At 38.3% G+C, this 15,021-nt stretch overlaps 1 protein-coding gene across 4 annotated transcripts in view; it reads right to left on the bottom strand.

The window, feature by feature from the left end:
• Arhgap32 (Rho GTPase activating protein 32) overlaps window positions 1–15,021 on the bottom strand; it is a 234,202-nt gene that overhangs the window by 36,875 nt on the left and 182,306 nt on the right. Inside the window, exon 1 of one of the 4 annotated variants that reach the window (XM_031343501.1) lies at window positions 4,249–4,596. The exons of the other annotated variants lie outside the window; for them this stretch is intronic. The gene's annotated coding sequence lies outside the window, so the exon portion shown is untranslated. Of the gene's footprint in view, window positions 1–4,248; window positions 4,597–15,021 lie in introns of those variants that run through there. 4 annotated transcript variants of the gene reach the window in all.

The raw sequence follows: 15,021 nt of genomic DNA, 5'->3' as shown, positions 1-15,021 counted from the left end.
TACGCTTTCAATTATAAGAGAAATTCAGTCTGAGTCTCTCTTATCCTAAAATGTTTGGTATCATAAATGCTTTAGATTTGTGATATTTTCAAATTCAGACACGCATATTCTATCTATCTACTTAAATATAAATTTGGATATACATTTCTTTCATGTATTAATGGAAAAGAAAAGGAGAGGGGATAAAACCTAAACATGAAATTCGTTTATGTTCCAAATTTGCCTTATATTCAGTCTGTGAATACTTTTATATAATGTTATAATGTGTCCCAATTTTGACTGATTTGTCACATGAAATCTGGTATAGAATTTTTCACTGGGGCATCATTTTGATGCAGAAAATTTAGAGTTCTGAAGCATTTCACACTAGGGACTTCAACCCATGGCCTAATGAAGGTGGGCCTTTGTTGGCTTGGCTAGTGAAAAAGTAGTGGGCCAAGAATATGAAGATATGTTTTTGATGATGATTTTTGCTAGATTATGGACAATCAGTCAGTGTAAGATCTTAGTTTAATAGTATAATAAAATGTTTCACTAGGCAGCACAAATCTAGATTTCAATAAAAAATACCCCCCAAACATAAAATTCTGTGGGAACACAAATGTCAAACAACATATTAAAAAACCCTCGGCTGGACAGTGGTGGCGCAAGCCTTTAATCCCAGCACTTGGGAGTCAGAAGCAGGCAGATTTCTGAGTTCAAGGCCAGCCTGATCTACAGAGTGAGTTCCAGGACAGCCTAGGCAATACAGAGAGACCCCCCCACAAAAAATTAAATAATTTATCAGAAACATCTAAAACTTAATTAGAAAACTCTGTTTTAAGGGGGGGGGGGCTTCCTAAATCATCTTGAGAAAAGATTGTATAAAACTTAATACTAAAAGTTACCATTAAGGTTACAGTTTAATATCTAGTACGTTGAGTTTAGTTCTTTATAAATTATTTTGCTCCATGGTTGCTTAAAATTAGAGGGAGGAGTCTTTATATAACCAACTTATGCAACATACATCACTTTCTAGAACCTAGGCATAAAATTGATTATACTACATGATAACCCTATAGATTATTTTTGGTTTATTTGTTTCCAAGTTTTTAGACAAGCAAAAATACTGTTTATTTTATGACTTTTGTTGGCCAACTCCATATACATTGATTGTAAAGATTAACTTTTGGCCTAGGTTTTAGGAAGGAGGTTACTGCAGCAAAAGGAAAAAAAAAAAAAAGAATAGTAAGTTTTACCTACAAAATTCTGGGCTCCTGCAGAGTGATGTTCAAAAGTCAAAATCCTTAATGTCTTTTGCAGGAACCACCAAAGTTAGTTTCTATTTTTGAAATGAGGAATACAATGGTTGTCCAGCTTTGGGCTTCATGCCCTTATTCCCCAAACATAAACTTAAAAACTCTTTGAGTAAGCTTCTGCTTTTTAACATGCTCTTGATGTTATTGTGAAACAACAACAACAACAACAAAAACACAGAATGGTTTGGGTTTTGGGGGGTTTTGCTCTATATATGATTAACAATTCTGAAAGTAAGAAAACACATGATTTTGTAGCTGACTCAGGTGACAGCTGCAAGAAGCTGCCAGAGAGAAACTATCTGAAGCCTTCACAGTTCTCAGTGATGTCTGACATTCCAACCTCAAAGGGAGGGAACCAGGTATCTTAGGAATGCCTGTCAAGTCCTGCATGCTGGATTAAAATGGCACACTGGCAGTAGTAACTCTCTGACAGTTATATAATAGGCTCTCATTTGCTGATGAGGGAGATGAGGAGCCATTTCAAAGCCATTGCTGACCAGAAAGCAAATTGATGACTCTAAAGGCTCTGGAAAGTAGGCTTGCAGTGATTTTCAAAAGAGTATCTTTCAGTGATAGAAGAAAGAACAGCTCACATGGAAAAAACTAAGCAGAAAACAGGCAACTGGCTTCTCTACACCTAACACAGGGCACTTGTACAGAATGCCTAAAATGTATGGATATTTACAAAATATTGTGTCTGCAATGACACCAAAGAAGTATCAGGCTGCTGTCCTTCACCAGAGGACAGAAAACACACAGTTACAACATGGAACTTTTAAAAACCATGTTCCCTTGGAAAATGTTGTAACGTTAGATAAGGCTCTTGGTATCTACACTGCTTATTTGATTTTCCAGGGAGCTATGACTCCTATTAGAAATATCACAGAGGCTCAAATCTAGATTCTGTGACTTCAGGTTGATATAAATAAGCTCATAGATTTTTTTTCTGCTCACAGACACTTGTTTTTATTTTTAAATTTCAATTACAAACTAAAATATATGTGAGTGGTTTTGTTCCTCAGCTCTTTGCAAAAGCAAAGTGTGTTTTTTTTAATAACTTGGTGACTTTACCAACTCAGTTATATAAAAGACTATGACTAATTTCATTTCTAAAAGAGGAACAAAAGGAAGATTTGCATTTTACCAGAAGCAAGTAGGAGGAAACTTGAGATAGATAAAAATTCCTTGATGCTGAATGTACTTTAACACCAGAATGAGATAATAGACAGGCTACGGATTTTTAAACCACCTAAGAGGTTTAATATTGCTTGGGCTCTTATTTTTCTAGGATGTACTCTTTGGTTAGTATGATTTCAGGAAGAAATGCATTAATATGTACATTCTTATAAAAAACTAAAGTATAGCAACCACATATTTTAGGGAGTCAGGTATATTAAAGGTCTACCAAAATACTACATAAACTTCTGGGAAACAAAATTTTAAAACCTTAAACTCAATGGCATGAAAAAATCCTCTTTCCTGGATATTTTTTCCCTCTTTGATTAGATTCAAGTACACGCATCTACTTCCTGCCACTGTGTATTCTACCAGGCTATGAAGATTGGGCTGGAGCATTAGTATTACTATAGACGGGTTGGGGGCTGTAAAGATTTTACAGCAAAAGGTAAAAGGGGTGGTTCTAAAAATATAAGTATTTTGAGAGTATGCAACTTACAGTTAAGTCTCTTTATAGGCAAAAGTTGCCTCCTTCCTTAAAAATTTTGAGATCTTTAGCATATTACCTATTAGAACCCTGTTTCCTACATGATACAATGAAATGAAAATCCAAACAAATACCATTTACCTTACAAGGAATGACAGGTGTCAAACATTAGCCCTGTGCCAGGAAGTAGGACTGTTTCCCATTACAATTTCTTTCCCCTTTGATCTGGAAACGTTGGTAATCTTCCTTAGTACATGACTGACAAAGAATCCAACTTAGCTTTTCAGACCAAGTTTAGTCAAATCTGTCCATCTACCTCCAAAGAAGGGTAACCAAGGGAGGGTATGGACAAATATAGGATGGTTTTTACTTTTTTCTCCTGTAATTTTCCAGCTAATTTTAGACTTCTGCTCTCTTCTACTGAGTATAAAACATTATTATCCAATACTTGAAAGGCGAAAAGTTGTGCTTTCAGATCATTTTGGCTTAGTGACAGGTGTTTGTTTTAAGTTGGCTATGAAAAAGAACTCTAAATTCTGAAACTTCTCCACCTAATGTTACAATACTGATTACAATTTAAGCAATAGTGGGTCAGTCTTGAAAAGAAAACATAACTGGGCTGCTTTGTGTTTTAGAGAAAATACTTAGCTCTGTGTCATGTTAGTGAAGTAGCATAATGAAAATGCTCTATCAAAACACCACATAAGCACTAGCCATGCAGTCTCTGAGGATACACAGTCCTTCATGAGTGACAACTCTGGTCCTTGGGAAGGACAGTGCTGGCAGGAGCAGAACACTGGCTGGAATGGGGAAGACAGACCTACTTCCTTATGCTAACCAAGCCGACTTTCCAGAGCCTGCTAAAGTCTTAAGTAAATTAGCCCACAAGAAATATTCACATGCGCGCGCGCGCGCACACACACACACACACAGACACACACACACACACACATGCACGATTGTCTAATGATGAAAATCTGTTATATTAACTAAGGGCTAGAAGGCATTACCAAATAAGCTGACCAGAAACTGCAGAAAAATAAGTATTTCCTAAAAATCTCTAGAAAAATAATACCTGTGCAGTACAACTGACAAATTTTACTTGAAGAAATGATTACACCTCTACAAACAAGACAAATATTAATGCTATTATTCAATCTCCAGATAAATGCTGAATCACATACTCTCTTAAGATCTTAGATCAAATATGATCTAAAAATACCTCCAAGGAATTAGTCCAAAAGTAGTTTGAATGAAATATTGAATGACGGATGGTGATCTCCTTACCTCTTGCTGTGATGCAAGTTTTAAGATCAGTATTTAAAATTACTCCGTGACTGTATTTAGCAGTAGCCTCGGCAGGCAACAGTAGCTGTGCATTCTGTGAACAGCTTACAAATGAAACATAATCACAGCAGCTCAGACCTCATCCAGCACCAGAGGACTCCTGGCCAGGTCTCTACCACCCTTGGAGGTGCCAGCTGTTTCCAGGTCCCCCTTTCAGAAGCACTTGGCCCAGATTTCAGCCCTGTTTGAGTCAGTCTCAGTGAGAGCTCTCTGCCTTCAGGAGCTTAATCCTGCTCTCTCAGCCTGTACAGTGTTGCCACACCATAGGAACGCCCCAACTTAAGCTCACACTTGCAGAACAGGCTTCACCAGCATGGCTCCACCCAGCAGCCTCCCATAGGTGAGCGTTTCCTGGTCAGAAAGCAGCCCTAGGAAACTGCAACTGTGCCCTTCATGCTTTGCCAGTTACTTACTATTCAGTTATTTCTGTTTGCTAAGTGGGTGGGGACAGTGCTTCTGAAAAAAGGAGGCATGTTAAGCCAAAGTAAAACAAGAAAGGTACGGAACCAAGTAGGAAGTACTGTTAGTAAAAGGCTGAGTCATGAAACCCATTGCAACAGGCTGAGGGAACAAACCTTTCAATAGCTTGGTTGAAACTAAGCTGTGCTACTGGCAGGATTTAAGACATCCATTTACACAGCCTCTGCGTGAAAAGGCTTGAGAACGACAACTATGCATGTATCAGGGAAAAGGAAAGTTTGCTCAGAACTGAAAATCCAGCACTTCCAAAACTACCTTTCACTGCACAGTGTGAGGCTCAACCAGTGATTCACTGACTCCAAGGTACTTCCTGTCCTCTACTGGAAACATTCACCAGCAAAGGAGGCAATGCACAGCAAGCTCTACCACATGAGCATTCATAAAACATTCTCTTCAGAGTGTAGTAGTATAGCTATTAGTTACCTGCACAACTACACTCTGAAGAGAATCCTCACCCTACATTTTCTCCACTGAATTGAGTTTTTTAAAAAATAAACTAGAAAACACTGACATACTTCCTGTTCCAATTGAGGTTTTACCAATTTCAATTAAAATTTCACTTTCAGATATTGTTTTCTTCAACAAAATCATTACTAGGTACCAGACACAATTCTAAGTACCTACAGACATCTTCATCCAACTGCTGACACTGTTATCTGATCTTACAAATGAAGAAGCCAAAGGCTGAGGCTGAGCAAGGTGCCAGAGCAGCACAGCTATTAAGCGGCAGAGACCATACCCACCGAGGATTTGCCATGCTCCATGGAAGACTCTTGGTTACACTTCTCTTTCCTCCGTGTTTGAACACAGCTCTGAATATAAAACTGTTGCTAAATGGCAAGCCACAATAAAGAAAAAATTATTTGATTTAGTTTTAAAACACAAAAGGACACAAAGAATCCCAAGTGTGGCAAGAACATAGCAAGTAAACTTCCTGGCAGTGGAATAGCTGTGGATGTGGGGTTTTATTGAACAGGATGTAAGACTTATTCATGACAAAGAAGGTGTCTTCCTTAACTTCAAGTTAAAAACACCTTTCCCCCTCCCCGAATTATTTCTTTGTTCAATACTAAACATAGCAGTGGGTAAGGGAGAGAAAAGGGGCAGGGAAAAGAAACAAAAGATGAGGTGCTGTGGAAACGTTCAGTTGGTAAATTGCCTTTCATAAAGCATGGCTACTTGACTTGGATCCCAGCACCCAGACAAAAAGCCTGCTGTGGTGGTAGGTGTCTATAATCCCAGCACATGGGAGAAAGAGGCAGGCAGACACCTGGTACTCACTGGCCAAACAGTCCTGCTGAACTAGTTAGCTTTGAGTTCAGTGAGAAATTCCTGTCTCCAAAAATAAGGTTGAGGATGACTGAAAAAGACAACAACAGTGACCTCCAGATTCCACATGCATGCAAGGGTGTGCACACACTCACACAAATGTCCAGACACATAAGAGCCCTCCACACAAACACAAAGAATAAAGATGGGAACAGAAGAAACATATAACCTAGAAAGCCACTTTGCTAGCACCCAGTACAATCCACACGGCCTTTATAGTACTGAAAATATTAAGAGGTAAGAATAAGTATATTCCACAAAAGGTTCTGTAGGTATGAGAGAACTGAACAGTTCACACCAGTAGCTCTCATGTTAAACCCAGAGACTGTTGTATGCCATGTGGAAATACATGGGAGAGTGTACCAACGCTGGCACATTTGGGAGTGAAGTCTATGCTATGGTTAACTGTATTAGATGACGTCAATCCCCTGCTTTTCATAATGCACTGCACAGATAGTTATGTAAGATGTAACAACTCAGGGAGTGACAAGGACAAGGGATCTCTGTTCTATTTTTGCAATTTTTTTCTAGGACATTTCAAAACAAAAAATTTGCAAGTACCTTTAACTGAAAACTGCACTGTATTGGGTCAACTGATCACTTATGGCAAAGGAGAAATCATCTGTCACTCTCCTTCATATTTAACACAACGTTTAGAACTGTCTATCTAAAACGTGGAGTCAGATAGGCCTTGGTATATGTAGGAGGCTAAGAGAATTCACTGGGGAGGCAACTGGTTACATTCTTAACTTTCTACTATAAATATTATTGGGATAATTCAAAGCCTTCACAGTGTGTTTGCAAATTCTTTGAACTATGGCCAGATATATGCAGAATCTAAACACTTTTCTCAACACTCTCATATCTCACACACTGGTCAAAGCTACCATCACCTCTTGCCTGGTCACCCAAAACAGCCACTCTGAGTCTTTTCTTTTACCCCTAAGTCAGCCACCAAAATTACCCTTTCAGCAGAGCACATGAGCTCAAGCAACTGTTCTTATACTCTTCATTACCTTCCCAAATAACAGCCAGCCCCACGGTGGCACCTCAGCCCAAGGAGGATGGAGCGGCAGGCATCCTTTCCCTTCTGGACTCCATCTCTCCTTCTCTCTCTAGCTCACCTGGCCCTCCTGCTGGCACTTTTACAAACTAAAATCCAGACAGCTCTATCTTAATACTCATTGGTCCTTCTTTGGAGTTCTTTCCAGGGTATACGCTCATCTTCCCTCCCCATCTACTCTAGGTCTTTGTTCAAAAGTGGTGTTCCAAGAGTCCCTTCCCTGAACACACTGCTCTCCTGTAATCTCAACCCCATAAGAACAATATTCTAGATGCCCACTCTCTGAACTCCTCTCTGCTGTACTTTTCTCCACAGCACTTACCTATTATACCATGTAACTCACTGATTTATTCACCACCACCCCCTCATAGCTCCTTCTCAATTTCCCAAGGATGAAATTCCATCTGTTGTATTCTATTTCAGCTACAGTATATATCATACACCTAAGTAATTACTTACCAGGGCACTGGGATATTATTATTGCTCAATGATAAGGGACTTGGCCTCTCGTGAATAAGGCTGGGGCTAGATTTCTAGCACCACACAAGATAATAAATTAATCTGATTAATGAATAAAACCCAAATTTGAAATGATTTCTTAAGTGCCAAGGACTAATAAGGGCAGGACAAGTGTGTCTAGGGGGTCTATTCTTTACACAGTTTTAAGGGAATGTGAGAGCTTAGGAAGTATCTTTGATATCTCTAATGGAAACAGCTCTTGTTCATAATTACAAGTTAAAAAGTTTTCAAGTATGCATTATGCACAAAGGATACAACCTTGCATAAAGTGGAAGAGGAGGTAAACAAAAGGAGGGGGGAAAGCATCATGAATTTTCTAGGGTTCTTTTCCTGATGCAGAGTAAGAAAATATGATCTTGATATAATATTTACATTGTATGCAGGGAGGAGGCTACCTCAAGCATTCTAACACACCTGACTCTCCCATCAAAGATTTTATCACCTCATTATTCTTGTTTAAATCATCATTTTAATTTTATTCCTGTTTTGAGTATTTTGCCCACATGTGTATCTGTGTACCATGTGCATGCCTGGTGCACACAAGGACCAGAAGAAGGCATCAGATCCCCTTGGCACTGGAGTTACATAGGATTGTGGGCCACCATGTGGGTGCTGGGAACTCAACTTGAGTCCTCTAGAAGAGTAGCCACTGCTTTTGACCACTGAGCTACCTCTCTAGCCCAAACCAGATTCTTAAAGTATCAGTCTCACATATATATATACACCAGGAAGAATATTCAAGATAACATACCAAATATAATAAGGAAAAGTGTGGTCACTTCAGTTAAAGTGACCCTGGAAGAAGATGCCAATAAAGGAGCTGAAAACTCAAAAAAGGAAGGGATGGAGAGATAGAGGAATGAAGGGAGGGAGGGAAGGAGGGACAAAGGGAAGAACAAAAAGAAATAAAGAACTGTAATTAGCAACTTCACAAGTAAAACAACAAAGAAAGTAAGATATTAGAAGATCACTTTCTTAGAAGAACACCACGAGGAAATTTCACCTTAAAAGAATACTGTAGGAGGTAGGAGGTAGTTATAAACAAAATGTGTTTTTGAAACTCTCAAAAAACAGATAAATTCAACACTGCAGGCTGGGAATGCTGCTCTGGGATACAGCCCTTGACCAAGATGCAGCCAAATCCCTGAACTCCACTTCCAGCACTACCCCAAACAACAAAGAAACAAACAAAAGACTATGGATACTTTTATTCTTAATTTCAAAACTATACTACTGATTCAAATTGGTATGGTATGATATTAAATTACTTCTTAAATAAATGTAAAGATCTCACCAGTGAAATGCTTAATTATAAAGTTCTTCCCCAAAATGAAAGCTAAGCTATTTCTGTATCTGCTACCAGAGGAAAATGAAACTGGCTATTACCAAACAGAGGACAAAAATACATCCTGCAAGCCTATTTATGGGGGCATTTAGAGAGGTCCTTCTCCCACCATTGACTATAAATACTATAATCAGGGCCTGAGAGATGACTCAGCAGGTAACTGCTTGCTGCTAAGCCTGAAGATCTCAGCTCTATCCCTGGGACCCACATGATGATGGAAGGAAAGAACTAACTCATGCCAGCTGCCCTCCAACCTCCATATATGTATCATGGTGTGGACACAGGTTAAAATATTAAATATATTCAATAAAAATAATTTGTGGTATATTAGATAGTTTTAAACCAAATAATTATCAGTTTCAAATACCTAGATCTTGTTTCTGACCTGGGGATTAAATAACATGAATCAATGAACAGGAAACTGAAGTACAGCTAGGAGTACTTGCTTAGCATACCTGAGACCCTGGCTTAAGGTCCAGCACAGACAGACAGATCTCTTTCTACTTTAACTTACCTATAATTGTTTTGTTAACTCTCTACTGCTTCACATTGACATTTTTTATATCCCCTTTTTTAGATTTTTAAGAATTATTACTTCTTGGAGAATTTCATACAACATATTTTTTAAAGATTTATTTATTGTATGCATATGGGTGTTCTGTTTTCATAGATGTCTGTGCACCACTTGTACTGCTAGTGCCTGCAGAGTTCAGAAAGGCATTGGATCCCTACAGAATGCATTTTGAATATATTCACCTCACTAACCCTTCCCTTTATTACCCTCTCAACTCTCCCAGCCCACTGCATCCAACTTTGAGATTCCTGTAAAACAAAATTACTTCTTTCTCCATCTGGCCTAGTTTATGTGATCCAGATAATCTTGAGATTTGGACCTCCTCTGCTGTGTCCTCAGCCTATCAGATTAAAAAAAAAAAAAACTAATCAAAACAATACAGGATTCTCCCTCTCACAGAAGCCATAAAATGCTAATATCTGCTCAGCTAATGGAGTGGCTACATAGCTACCTGCCTGCCCTCTATGAAGGGATTTTTGTCTGGCTGAAACTTGCACAGGTCTAATGCGTCATGTCACAAACACTGCAAGTTCATATATATGGGTACTCCTGTTGTGTCTGGAAAACAGTTTTCTTGACTTCATCTACCACCTCTAATCTTTCTGCCATCTCTTCTGCTAAGATCCCTGAGCCTCAGTATGAGAAATGACATGTCCAATCTGGGGCTGAACACTCTACAGTCTTTTGTTCTCTGTATGTTTACCAGCTGGGTCTTGGTGTTAATTGCTACCTACTCCAAGGAGAAGTGTCTCAGATGAAGGTTGAAAGATGCTCTGATCTTATTATAGTCCATAACATATACTGAAGAGGTCAATTCAGAGCCGTTAGAAAATTCCACCAGACCCCCACACCCCTGGCATAGACAGGTCAGAGAACATGTAGGTCAGAAGGGAGAGGCTGAGTAAGCCTCATTCTCTAAAGACAATTTAAAATCGGTTTAAAAGCCGGGCGGTGGTGGTGCACGCCTTTAATCCCAGCACTTGGGAGGCAGAGGCAGGCAGATTTCTAAGTACTCAGCTTGCTTGGTCTATAGAGTGAGTTCTAGGACAGCCAGGGCTACACAGAGAAACCCTGTCTCAGAAAAAAAAAGATAGATAGATAGATAGATAGATAGATAGACAGACAGACAGATAGATAAAGGGTGCACTGTTCCACCAATCATATTGTACCTAGTTGCTGATGCTCTATTCTGCCCCTGGATACCATATAAAAACTCATGGAATAGGCTGCTAGGGGTCACCGCCTCTTCTTCAGGTCTGGGACAACCCCAGCACACTGGAACAATAAATTCTTCTTGCTTTTTGCATCGATTCCTGGCTCCGTGTGGTTCACTCAGGGGGTTCCCAATAAGCAAGGCTCACAAGAGTTTTACAATGTGTGTGTGTGTGTGTGTGTGTGTGTGTGTGTGCGTGTATTTCATAACATGTGGTTACATAGGTCATATGCTCTAGGAGAGAACTCAGTACTATTTCTGTGCTAAATATGCTAAATGATCACAGTAATAAAACTACTACTGAGGGCTTTTTAAAAATTTCTGTCCAACTATTTCAATCAGGGTCCCTGGTCTTTTGTGTTTTAAAGCTCATATATCAGAAGTGTACTTTAATTTCATTCTAATACTACATATTTCTGTTCCTTAGGAATACTCTGCATTGTGTTCTGGAGGCTGGTAATGTCTGTGTGCTATGTTTGAACTTATCTTCCATTCCTCATATATACATGTATATGTATATATGAGGAATGGAAGATAAGGCTGCTTAAGATATTTGGTCTAGTAATTCTTTTAACATTGAGAAGTCAGAGTCATTAAAAGACTGTCTGAAGGAACAACAACCACAGAAGCATACTCTGCTAGTCCTCCTGATGTTCCTTCTTCTTCCACACCCCCAACCCCATCTCTCTCACAAACAAGGTTTGATAATGTGATAGACATACAATGTCACCAAGGAGATAATTTTTTAAAGATCGCACATGTTGATACTGGTAATGAAGCTATGGCATTAGAGTTTAAGAATTTACCACATAAGCTTAAGAGAAAACTATACAGAGCAGAAAGCAGAATCACTAGGAGTTGAGGACAAGTCAATAGAAAGTATACATACAAAGACATAAGACAATAGAGGGAACAGGATAGAGCCCAAGATCAGGGAGACAGTACCATGGAATGTAAATCATGTGGGCAGGAGAAGAGAGGAGACAACAGCTGAGAGTGTTTTCAAACTGGTAAGAGATATCAATAGTTCTCAGTGAACGCCAACAACACAAGCCCAAAGGAGGTGCACTTCCTCCCCTCTGGGCACAGCTGCAGCTTCTCTCATCCAGCTATCTCCTATTATCCCTTGCTTCTCCTCCCTTCCTGTTCTCTCAAACTTGTACCTTTCCCTCCTTAAACACTATGGCTATTTGCTGTCTTGGTCAGGACACAATAACTCAGTTTCATTTTCATCTACATGAGTTATTGAACACAGTAAGAACATTTAAAAAAAAAAAAAAACAGCTTTAAAGGGGAAAAAATTCCCATTGCCCTGGTTGTATAATAATATAGGGAGCTTTAAGTTTTCCGACTCAAACTATAGCTGTATCTTTCCGATTTGGCATCCTACAGTGACAGATGGTAATGTTAAAAATAAATAGAACATTCGAGTTGTTTATACTGTAGGCAAAGACAGCTTTAAAGTGTGAAACAAGCCCAAGGCTGATTGAATGTGCATCATCTCTTTCAATCTGTATTAGGAATGCACATTTCCTTAAGCCAACTGAGTTGTTCTAAAAGATAAACCATTAGCTGTTTTGAAGGTATACTTGTTTTTCTACTAACAATTTAAAATTAACAATGACTTGCAATTCTGTGAATTTAAACAAAGGGTTTCTACAGGTGATTAACTTTCTCAACTGTAAAGGCTTCTGAGATTATTATGAGAAGCGTTACTTTTCCTTGAAAACATGAAAATATGTTATTAATATGATAATTTTAATGCCAGTGTTAAATTAGGTTTTCAAAACTAGGGTTTTAAGAACACCTCTGACTGAAATTATCCAAGTTGGGACGTAATGACTATTAAAATTTTAGCTTCCAACACAAGAAGACAGATGAGACAATGCTAAAGAAACTATAACATTTTTTGTTGCACTAATAAATATCCACAATCACCTTAACAACTTGGCTTTTCGAAAAATCTGACAACCACTTTACAATGTTGAACAAAACAGAACTAGAGGAAAAGTCCCTTGGTCTGGTAATAAACATCTATGAAACTGCACACAGATAACAGTTTCCCCAATGGCCAAAGACTGAATTCATTCCCCAAGATTGTAAATAAAACAAGAGTGTGCATGCTTTAGACTTCCATTCAATTTGTACTGTTAGAGTCCACCAAAGAAAACCATTAAGAAAAATTTATAAATAAAAGCTGCTAAGTCATGTTGCTGCCACATAGAGTAGTTGACTTTCAGAATCCCTCTCTATCTTGCTTGGCATCCTGCTGCTGTTATTACAATAGCCCTTTGCTCCTCTCTGAGTGCTGCTAGGAACTGGGCCTCAAAAATAAATACTCACTACATATTGCTGTGTCTAGCAAAGTTGTATTTTTAAATTGCCTGGAAAATAAGGGCATACACTAAAGCAATTCATGACCAACAAGCCAACATTGCAGTAAATAATTAAAAAGAAATGACAGTCCAACAAACTAGAAAAAGTAGCCACAAAAATTACAGGATTCAACAAGTACCTTAACTGTAAACGATCTTAACTCTCTATTTGAAAGACAGTGGCTACCTGATGGGACTTTCTTAAAGATCCAACTAGGAGACGCCTCCAAGAAAGTCAGTGGCAACAACACACAGACAGAGCGAAAGGAAGTGCATCAGCCTGGCCATACCTGAGACCAAGGAAACAGGCTCATCTGATGTTATGAAGTAGATTACAAACCCAAAGTAACATAAGATATTAAAAGGCCACTAGGTAATAAGAAAGAGAAAAACAAAGATAATAGCTGTCAGTATGTGTATACCAAATGTTAGAGTTCCCAATGTGATTAACAAATACTGATAGACAGGACAGATGTGCTCTAAGACAATATGATGGGCAGTTTCAGTACCCCACTGATAGCAATAGTGCATCAACCAGGTTGAACATCAACAAACACACCTCAAAGTTAAACTGTACCATACACAAAATGGATATAACAGAGAATATTCCATCCAAAAATTACAGAATACACATTCCTCTCTGAGGCTCAATTAACAGTCTCTAAAGTAGACCACATTCTAGGTCATGAGACTAATCTTAATAAATATAAACAAGTGGAGATTTTAGTGCAATCCAACTAACAGCAATATCATCTTTCTATTTTCTATAAAACCTCAAACTACATAGATAATTGGGATATTGAGCAACATATTCTTGAATGACAAGATGGACACTAAAGAAGTCAGGGAGAATACAAAAATATTGCTAAGTGAAAATTAACCTGTGAGATGCAGCAAAAACAGAAAAAAATGAAGGTTTACAGATACGAATCCTTAGATTAAAAACTTACATAACTTAAATAAATAACACAATGATGTACTTTAAAGTCATAGAAAAATCAAGACCAATCCAAAACTAGCAGAAGGAGAGAAATAATAAACACCAGGGGGGAAATAATGAAATGGTGACTAAGAAAATAACAAACAAGATAAAGAAGACATGACCCTAAGAGTTGTCTCTTTGAGGGGGTGAGAGGGGGAAGATTAATAAAGCCTTATCCAAAATCAAAAGCCAGGATACACATACACACACACACACACACACACACACACACAAACACACACACACACACACACACACACAAAACCATAAAAAAGAGGTACAATAGAAATCCAGATCATTAGAAAACAATTTGAAAACATATTCTAAAAGAAAAAAACCTAAGATACATACAACCCACCAAAATTAAGAGATTAAAAACAACTTTAAAAGATCCACAACAATGATATTGAAAAGCAAAAAAAGATCCTCTCCCTCTCACCCCCCCCCAAAAAAAATGTCTCAGGACTCATAAGATTCACCACTGACTCCTACCAAACTTTCAAATTAGACTTAACCCTAGTCTTTCGATCAATGATATTGAAAAGCAAAAAAAGATCCTCTCCCTCTCACCCCCCCCAAAATGTCTCAGGACTCATAAGATTCACCACTGACTCCTACCAGTCTTCCAAATTAGACTTAACCTTAGTCCTTCTCAAACTGTTCCATAAATACAAGAAAGAACACCATCTAATCCTTTTATAAATCTGAGTGTTGTCCAAATATTAAAAATAGAGAAAGACACAACAGAGAAAAATCACAGACTGATTTCTAAAATGAATAGAAACACAAGAACTCCCAGGAAAATACTTGCAAACCAAACCCAAGAGCACATT

This window comes from Mastomys coucha, unplaced genomic scaffold, assembly GCF_008632895.1.
Source record: "Mastomys coucha isolate ucsf_1 unplaced genomic scaffold, UCSF_Mcou_1 pScaffold23, whole genome shotgun sequence".
NCBI classification, from domain to species: Eukaryota; Metazoa; Chordata; class Mammalia; order Rodentia; family Muridae; genus Mastomys; species Mastomys coucha.
Note: the sequence above shows the minus strand (reverse complement) of the source record. Positions and strands in the feature narration are given on the sequence as shown.